Source organism: Phalangium opilio, unplaced genomic scaffold (genome assembly GCF_054372755.1).
Source record: "Phalangium opilio isolate 3A_F unplaced genomic scaffold, DU_Popi_V2 ptg000037l_1, whole genome shotgun sequence".
Classification (NCBI taxonomy): Eukaryota; Metazoa; Arthropoda; class Arachnida; order Opiliones; family Phalangiidae; genus Phalangium; species Phalangium opilio.
The window spans coordinates 5,917,451-5,927,732 of record NW_028324160.1 but is presented as its reverse complement, the minus strand read 5'-3'; the positions used below and the strand labels follow the sequence as shown (position 1 = coordinate 5,927,732).

At 35.0% G+C, this 10,282-nt stretch overlaps 1 long non-coding RNA gene across 1 annotated transcript; it reads left to right on the top strand.

Moving 5' to 3' along the window:
• Positions 1–3,002: 3,002 nt before the first annotated feature.
• On the top strand, positions 3,003–3,569 carry LOC149683490 (uncharacterized). Its single transcript, XR_016384212.1, has 3 exons — positions 3,003–3,118; positions 3,182–3,404; positions 3,460–3,569. It is a non-coding gene; the product is annotated as an uncharacterized LOC149683490 (long non-coding RNA).
• The last annotated feature ends 6,713 nt before the right edge of the window (positions 3,570–10,282 follow it).

Sequence of the window (10,282 nt, the reverse complement as noted above, 5' to 3'; positions counted from 1 at the left end):
ATAATTATTTCTTAAGAAACTTTTATTAGCATGGTGCTTTATTAAAACTTTTACTGAAACTTAAAAAAGGCTTCAACTTAACCTTTCAATTTAAATTTTAGTGAAAGTGTAATTATTTAATACTTTTGGATTTAAATTTACATTATTCCCTTAGATTCAACTAAATTTGGGAAAGGGGATATGTAGTGCTTCTTATTTACGGTAAAGACCAAAATATTCTGCGTCTTTTTCACTATCCTTAGAAATGGGTGTCCATTACTACCAATATTAACAACTTTGTACTCCCTTAAAATAACTATAGGCAGTTCAGAATTTTGACACCCCAAATTTAAATACACAAAATTAAGTATTTCACTTGGATTGACAGCAGAAGTCTATTTAAAATTGCATTAAATGGATTTATTTTGAATTTTATATTGCTCCATGGTGTCCATGGTGGAAGATTGCTACCATCAAATGGAAAACGGCATTAGCCAATTTAATTTGCCAATTTCTATCTACCCCATGGAGCCATAATAACGGGACTACTAGTTAAAAAATCGATATAGACTGTTCAAATCCCGGTCTCTCGTTATCATTGCTCCACGTGTGTGTTAAGGCTCCATGCCCTAGGCTTATTCTCTCACGCGACAGTCGACACACGCCTCCAGGGGTGGCGCCACAGTCTCTACTCTCTCTCTCTCTCTCTCTCTCCATAGCCCACTCGATCACGCGCATCACGACGCAAGCTGCTCGCGCTATAGAAGCCCGATCAAAGAATTCAGTTTACATGTATAAGCGCGACTTTTGAAAAAAAATCCAAGTCTGCGAAAATTAACATTACGTTCTATGGGAGGAGGTCGGTTTTTTGGCCAGATCCTCTGTCCTATTGATCGAAATGACCTGAAATTTTAATGAGACGTGTGTTTCGACGTGTTTTATTATTCTAAAAAGGATTCAAGCTTCTAGAGTGGACAGTTTTCTTTATAAAAATTATTTTCAAAATCAAAATGATGGGTTCAGTGCTAAAACTGATTATATCTTCGGATCTACTGGTCCAAATGTCCTGAAATTTTAATGAGAGGTGTGTTACAATCTATTTTATTATATTAAAAAGGATTCAAGCTTCTAGAGTGGATAACTATTTTAATTAAACTTGATTTTCAATTTCATAATTGTAAATTAAGTACTTAATGCACAATATCTTTGTATCTAATGGCCCAAATGTCCAGAAAATTTAATTAGAGGTGTGTTGCAATCGATTATATCTAAAACTGGTTAAAAATTCATAACTAATTAGCTTATAAAAAAAATTTAGTACTTTCTCTCCCTTTCCTAGATTAAACGTGTTTCTTAACATTACTCTAAAAATCTTATAATTAAACAAAATTATAGGCCCTAAAGCCTAAAACACACCTATTTTGCGAAAGTTCAGAAGAACCCTTGTGTTTCTGCCAAAAGAACTTTATTATGTAAACGCAATTTTAGTTCAAATGTATTGAAAATATCACACATTTTACAAAAACAAAGAATTAAACATAGAAAAATCATGATTAAGAAACTAACTGAAAAAGGTCGGTCGGAAAAAGCGATCCTCTGCTTGTTCAATGACATTTTGAAGCTTCTTGCGTGGTGCTTGATCTTAGTTTTGAAGCTTTGTTTTAGGATTTGTCAACTTTTCTTGAAGATCCTATCATTTCTTATTTTGACGATAAACTTTATATTTTAATTGATTGATTTTTTAAATAACTCGCCCAACAAGTAAGGATAACTTTCAAAAATGGTTGTGTAAACTGGGCATCACCACAAGGGTTTTCGTGACATCTGCCCCTCTGCACGTTTACAAATCTCAGAAAATTGGTGCAAGAGGTCTAGGTTTTATAATCTATTACTCCCTAAAAGGCAAGTTTTGGACAAATATAATGGGGTTGGTTTTTTAATGTGGAAAACAATTGTAAGTACCAGAACGGAATGATTATATACTTCCGTAAGTACTGTAAGTACTGAATTTACAATTGTGACATAGGAAATTAATTTTAATTAAAAAATCTATCGACTTCAAAAGCTTGAATCCTTTTTAATATAATGATAATCGATTGTAACACACCTCTAATTAAATTTTCTGGACATTTGGGCCATTAGATACAAAGATATTGTGCATTAAGTACTTAATTTACAATTATGACATTGGAAATCAAGTTTAATTAAAATAGTTATCCACCCTAGAAGCTTGAATCCTTTTTAATATAATAGAATAGATTGTAACACACCTCTCATTAAAATTTCAGGACATTTGGACCAGTAGATCCGAAGATATAATCAGTTTTAGCACTGAACCCATCATTTTGATTTTGAAAATAATTTTTATAAAAAAGACTATCCACTCTAGAAGCTTGAATCCTTTTTAGAATAATAAAACACGTCGAAACACACGTCACTTTAAAATTTCAGGTCATTTCGATCAATAGGACAAAGGATCTGGCCAAAAAACCGACCTCCTCCCATAGAACGTAATGTTAATTTTCGCAGACTTCGAATTTCCCGCCAAGAATCCAAAAGTTGCACTTTTTGGCCGTTTGAAGGGGCTTTTATAGCGCGAGCAGCTTGCGTCGTCACGCGCGTGATCGAGTGGGCTATGCTCTCTCTCTCCCCGCTCCTGTAACGAACGCATCGTTTCGTTTGATTTTGAATTTTAACGGATAGGCTGCTAGCTAGGAGTCAGCTCGTTACCCACAGACAAACCCAAGCACAATCGGTAAATCATGTTTTTGTTCAACTATTATTAAAAAATTACTTTGACTTTAATGGCAATATTCTACTATATCATTATAGGTAAAATCAAAGGAAAAACGTATTTAACGCCAACGTTCAAACAAAACCTTATTCTAAGCCTTGGTCATCAAGACAAAGAAAAAGAAGCAAAGACAAAGAAACCCCTATTTGCTCTAGTTAAGTTCACCGGAACTAACATACAGCGTATTGTCATGGAAGAAATACTTTCTTCCATGGTATTGTTAACATCAAAAATATTACGGGATTTAAACCAAATCATTTGAATGATTTTAAACTTTGCACAGTTACAAATATCTTGAAGAAGAGACTGAGGCATGGACTAAAGTGCTTATACTTTTATTGGGATGTAAGTAAAAAAAATTTTTAAATCTAGTACTGCCGCTCAGCTATTTGTAAATTAATTTTGCAGATTTATCTGGGAAACGGCGTTTTGTTAAATAAATGCAAGTGGGAAAATTGTCTCATGGCCCAAAATCCATCAATTTTTACGAAAAATTTGGCTGTTACGATATGGGGGACCACAGTCCTTGCTACTAGAAGCCTGACAGGAGTAATTTCTAATAGAATGAAAAATACCAGATATGATGAAGCTAGGCCACCCCTCACCCCCCAAAAAATTCAGTCAATAAAGTGTAAGTTTATAATTATTATTTTAAGGAAATAATATCAAAGTCCAAAATCTTCCAGGTGGCGTAAGGTACTACGGGGAGCAGAAAAAACTATCTCCTGATCTTATTGATGTTGCTGTGAAAGGTGTTCATCACGCTTTAACTCAAAAAATTGCTGTTATTAGGAAATATGATTAAATAATTATTTTGTAAAAAACCGTAATAAAATACTAGGGTGCTAATTTTTACACTATTAGAATGGTAGCTCTTCACGTGCAAAATCTGTTTATTGTGTTAATTTGTACTCCTCTCACAGATTTTAATTCCTAGTACAACTGCATTAGTTTTAGGTCTTATCAAAGCCCCTTAGGGGTTTTTTCCTGTCGGAATTCCAGTTTGATTATTACCTATCTGAATCCCATTTTGATTATTACCTATAGGAATCCCATTTTGATTATTACCTATAGGAATCCCATTTTGATTATTACCTATAGGAATCCCATTTTGATTATTACCTATCGGAATCCCATTTTGATTATTACCTATCGTAATCCCATTTTGATTATTACCTATCGGAATCCCATTTTGATTTCTACCTATCGGAATCCCGTTTGGTTTATTTCTTATAACAATCCCATTCATTTCTATTCCTATTGAATCCCCATTAGATTATATCCCAACACTGCCTCTTGGGACACCATTGGTCAAGGCCTATTGATACCCAATTCAATTTCTATTGGTGTATTTGTCCAAAACACAATCGATTTCAAATACATTTCCAATAGGAAAAATACCAATTGGTTTCCAATGTAATTTTCCATAAGGGAAGTACAAGAAATAACCAACAAAGTTTGTTTTGCTATGTTCCCGAGTTACTTTTTGTTCTTGAATATCATATATATCAAACCAACACCTTCCTTCACTATATACCATGATTGGGGGTTTTCCACAAAGGAAGGTATTGGTCTGATCTTTTCCACACTGTATACTAAATATAAACGAATTTTGCTTCGCAGTCTTCAATAAGGTGCATTTATTCACTATTGTGAGACAGGGTTTGAAATTGTTAATAATTGTAATAATTTTACTGAAAATAATTTAGTTTAATCTTCACGCAAGTTATTGCGCGACTATCTTCGACGGCTAGTGTACCCGAACTGCCTCTTTCTTGTTGTTTTTCCCTCTCTTCGTTCTTTCGGGGTTTTACCCTAGTAGTTTTCGAAGAAGACAACTATGAAATGGGTATCAAGCCCATGATTCCTTTCATAAAGACATCGTCCCTAACATACTTTTAAAGTGGTAAATGTAAGAGAGGTGAATTGAGGGTGATACAGTATTGGTGAAACAAGGACTCTCTTTCGAACACAGCAATTGCCATCAATTATAATTTAATTAAAGTTATAGCCCATTCCATTAAATACTTGCGGAGAAAAAAACGCGCAGGGGAAGGGCCGATATTAAGGAGAGCCAAAAGGCAACGTCAGATGGAGCTCGTCTTCGCTACATGCGGGAGGCTAGTAGACGCACACTGCCGCTTGCGGTGTTTCTTGGCGCGAGGGAACTAACCTAATGTGGCGGCCCCGCCTCTTTGCTGTCTACTTTATATATTGCATTACAGAAATGGTCTATTGCAATTTGGAATTACATTTAATCGATATGAACAGATCAGAAGAACACTTATTTCGATTAAAATGTGGCTTTATTACTCTTGAAATGAGATCCGTCATTCTGATTACTAGCTTTAAAAGTAGTGTCATACGTCTCACATGTATCATACATTCTTCTCCGTTTGTTGTTACACCCTCTATGATATTTTTACTTCAGTTTGAGCTCATAATTGCACTTGATTTAAATTTCATGTTCTTTCAAAATAGCGTATTTATAATAGTTTTTTTGTAAAAATTCGAATCGTAACTAATATTTAACTACGCAATTAAAACAAAATTTCTCATATCCATTAAACTTAATCTCTGGCTCTTTGTGGGTTTGAAAGAGAGTCCTCGTTTCACCAAATGAAATTTTTTAAGGATTGTGAAGCAAAACTGGTTTTTGTATTGCATAAATGTTAATCCCTTCTATCCAGAAAAAAATGGTTTTGAGTTATCAAACTGAATCGTCCCCTTTTTGGTATTTCACCAAATCATTACTTACAGCTGTAATGGTCTTAAAATACAATGAATTGTATAAAGACACACTATGTTAGATGTCTTTGAAACCGCGTGAAAGTAACTGATAATTACTAGATAATTATAAAAACTCTCCACGTATTTCAATGTGATCATTTAACCTTAGGATTAGCATGAAAAAAGTAGGCCCAACTGGTTTTTTAAAAATTCACGAGTCCTTAATCTGAGAACAGAAATGGTGAAATGGAGCCCGAAATTGATACTTTTAATGAAATTTAGCGCGTGGTTTAAAGAAAGAGTTTTTTAAACCTATACAAATTAGTCAAATTAACTTGGCACTTAAGGAATTGAAAAGTAAGGTTGCAAAAAAGTGTACCCCCTTGGTCTATTTTGGGTCTATGTCACAAAACATTATCAGTTCATAAAGATTTTGATGGAATATGGGATTCTAAAATCAATAATGGCATTCATTTTTAATAATCTATATAAAAAAAACTCGGATTATCGTCGACTATATATCGAGTTGATCTAATTTCACACACCAATTGGATCGAAGAAGACAACGAGGGTTAGAACAATTCTGTCTTTTTCGGTCCAATAGTTGAATCGAATTGCAAGTGTGAAACTTACTTTATGTTGAGGAATCGTTTTAAATATTCTGCCATGAACTTGACCTTTTCTATTTCTTTGTCCCTAAAAATAAAGATCTGACAAGAAATGAAAGTTTAATTGTCATCAAGAAAGTAATCTTAATTCGGAGAAACGCCAGCGAATTTTGAAAAACTCACCTCGGGTATCGAACAAATAATTGTTTTCTCTTGTGCGTACCTTTAATAATAAATTAATTTTCAAATCCACGAAAACATATAGGATTAGAAAATTCTAAAGTTCTACCTATATTTAAAATACCGATCATTTCCCACAAATTCAATTTCGTTCACTGCCATCCTTGGGCAAATAAAGAGTTGATGAGAGAAAATGGTTCTTCGCCAACAGCGTGAATCTAGACGATAGAGTTTGATTTGAAGCAAGATCCAATCTCTGCCGTGAAACAAGACTTTCTAAACTGAAACATAATTAAAGCAAAAGTGTGTATTATGCATTCCTTTTATTCCTGGTAAGCTGTAAGTATTTTAAAAACATGGGTTTAAGCAAGTTTACCATAACTGATAGCAATCGAAGCTTTTGATTTGATAGGTTGCACCAGGGGTAAATGACGAAAGGAGTTAGAGACGCTAGCTTCCGTAGTGTAGAATACAGTGGGACTTTCAAACGTAGACACAGAAAAGAGAAAACGCCTCGGTCGCGCCGCCTATAATTCAAAATAAGTATGATATTTTCCAACCAATAGCGTGGCAGCAAAGATTCGAAAGGCATGCTGGGATATCGATTTTCTCCTGTCTGCTAGTATTCGTCTGCTTACGACTGAGTGACAATTAGGGTTAGAGTAAAGAGTATTCATTAAGGTGCACTTGAATTAGAAACATGCAACTTTAAAGTTGGTAAATTCCTTATTCGATAATGAAATGGAATTAAATGTCATTTTTGCATCCTTCAATACAGTTTTAGTTGTTTTAATTTCTTTAGTCACAGATACAGTCGATGATCCTGATCCCACAGTTCCCACTAAGCCTTGGCTCACTGGGCCGACTCTGTAACCGCGCACTTACGGCAAAACAAGTTTGAACACATTTTGAGGATTTCCCCGGCTTCAAATTGCAAATTGTTGACTTATCTTTCTTCTTTAAATCGCTGTTTACTCGCGATTGAATATAATAATTATATTGGGTTGATTTATGAGACGACTTCACAACATCGACACCCGCCATTTTACTTTACCCAGAATACCTTGCGGCGCGAGATTTTAAGGTTCTGCTCTTATTTACAATACAGTTCCAAAGATGGCACTACGTTAGTTACAAATTCTATGACGTTTCAAGGTCCCACTGTATTCTACTCTACGGAAGCTAGCGTTTCTAACTCCTTTCGTTATTTACCCCTGGTTGCACATAAATATTTGAAAGTTTCAGGGTTAAGGGGGAAGTCTAGCGATTTGAAGTACGCAGATAAGCCACTAGAGGCAGCACTTTACATTTTTATATAGCCTAACCGAAAATATAGATGGCTCGAAAAATCGTCTCTTGATAAGGGCGGTTTGGGGGAGGTGCGAAAAATATCATGTCTAAATAAACTTCATGGGGACAGTCTAAGCTGCTAATGCAGGCGAAACTATTTCTATGGAACCAAAATAATGAAGGGTAAAACTGTCGAACCCTTCCTAGAAAAAACAGGGAAGGTTAATCCCTAACAGGACAAAGAAGATGGGGGTGGGGGTTTGAGATATAGTCGGTATCTATCAAACTATATATGAATAGCTACAAAATTCACCCAGCTTCGAGTACACAGGTAAAAGCTCTATATACCAAAGAATAGCCTATTCAAAAAAAATCTCCCCCCCCCAATCAATGGAAGGACGGTGTAGAGAAAGATAATATGACGGTAAAATTTGGGGAGCATGGGGTTATACAAGGGCGTGGACGAATGATTGACAGGAAGGCCTAGAACTCATCCAGGGTTGAGATAAGGTTTATATCAAAAGCCAACTCAAACATAGTGGTGCCATCTTTAGAAAACCTTAAAAGCTGACTTCGGATTACAAATTTCGCATTTAATTTAAATCTATTTAAGCTAGAGCCACCAAAGCAAATCATTCGCTACAAAGCCTCGGTACGGACCGCTGACAATTGGAATTTTGCAATTCGAGTGTTTAGAACTGGAGATTCCAGTTCAGGGAGTTCTTTATTTTAAATTAAAATTAACGAATAGTAATTATACTTAAAATATTTTCAAAACTATATCAATCGCTACAATATACATTAAATTTATTTTTAAAACAAACCGCGATGTTCTATCTTATTTAGTTATCTTGTATTTAGTTCAAGAAAATTTGCCTTTATTACTTCAAAACGCTAGACTTCCCCCTTAAATAAGGTTAAAAAAATTAACAGAAATATGAAAACCTTTGGTAATTTCCTTTCATTACAATTGTTTAATCCAGTATTTTCTCAGTTGTAACGCGCAATTAACCACAAACGGACATTGGGTAACGCGTCTCTACGAACCCCTTGACCTGCGCTTTCTTAATCTGCTTTCTAAAACTGCAGTGGATTGGGTCAATTTAAAGAAATCATCAAGCTTGGCGCAATAACGGAAGTCAAATGGAGTTCTATACTTATTCTTTAGCGGAGAATTATACCCGGAGAATCTGATCAATAATTTTGCTAAGCAACATTAGAAGACACTGGAAAGAATCGGTTTGTACGAGAATATTTATCCTTTCTGAGATATATGAATAGCTACAAAATTCACCCAGCTTCGAGTACACAGGTAAAAGCTCTATATACAAAAGAATAGCCTATTCAAAAAAAATCTCCCCCCCCCCAATCAATGGAAGGACGGTGTAGAGAAAGATAATATGACGGTAAAATTTGGGGAGCATGGGGTTATACAAGGGCGTGGACGAATGATTGACAGGAAGGCCTAGAACTCATCCAGGGTTGAGATAAGGTTTATATCAAAAGCCAACTCATACATAGTGGTGCCATCTTTAGAAAACCTTAAAAGCTGACTTCGGATTACAAATTTCGCATTTAATTTAAATCTATTTAAGCTAGAGCCACCAAAGCAAATCATTCGCTACAAAGCCTCGGTACGGACCGCTGACAATTGGAATTTTGCAATTCGAGTGTTTAGAACTGGAGATTCCAGTTCAGGGAGTTCTTTATTTTAAATTAAAATTAACGAATAGTAATTATACTTAAAATATTTTCAAAACTATATCAATCGCTACAATATACATTAAATTTATTTTTAAAACAAACCGCGATGTTCTATCTTATTTAGTTATCTTGTATTTAGTTCAAGAAAATTTGCCTTTATTACTTCAAAACGCTAGACTTCCCCCTTAAATAAGGTTAAAAAAATTAACAGAAATATGAAAACCTTTGGTAATTTCCTTTCATTACAATTGTTTAATCCAGTATTTTCTCAGTTGTAACGCGCAATTAACCACAAACGGACATTGGGTAACGCGTCTCTACGAACCCCTTGACCTGCGCTTTCTTAATCTGCTTTCTAAAACTGCAGTGGATTGGGTCAATTTAAAGAAATCATCAAGCTTGGCGCAATAACGGAAGTCAAATGGAGTTCTATACTTATTCTTTAGCGGAGAATTATACCCGGAGAATCTGATCAATAATTTTGCTAAGCAACATTAGAAGACACTGGAAAGAATCGGTTTGTACGAGAATATTTATCCTTTCTGAGATTGAATTCTACTGTAGTTAACTGTACGTTATTTACCTTTTAGATCGGTGTTTCAGTAAAAGTTACCTTAACTTATCGTAATAATCAGAGATGGGCCGATACCGATCCCATATCGGTATCGGTACCGATATTTGACTTTAACCGACATATCGGTATCGGTTAAAAATGAACCGATATTGCAACCCGATATTTTTTAAGGAAAAATATCGGTTCATTGTCAACCAATACCGATATATCGTTTAAAGTCAAATATCGGTACCGATACCGATATGGGATCAGTATCGGCCCATCTCTACAACCTATAATATAGCATCTATTTTCTTATTGATATCGGTTAATATATCGGTATCGGTTTAATATCGGTTTATTCGAAGGATCGGGTAAAATATCGGTATCGGTACGTATCGGTTTCCCAAGTATCGAATGATATCGGTATCGGTTAAAACTGGT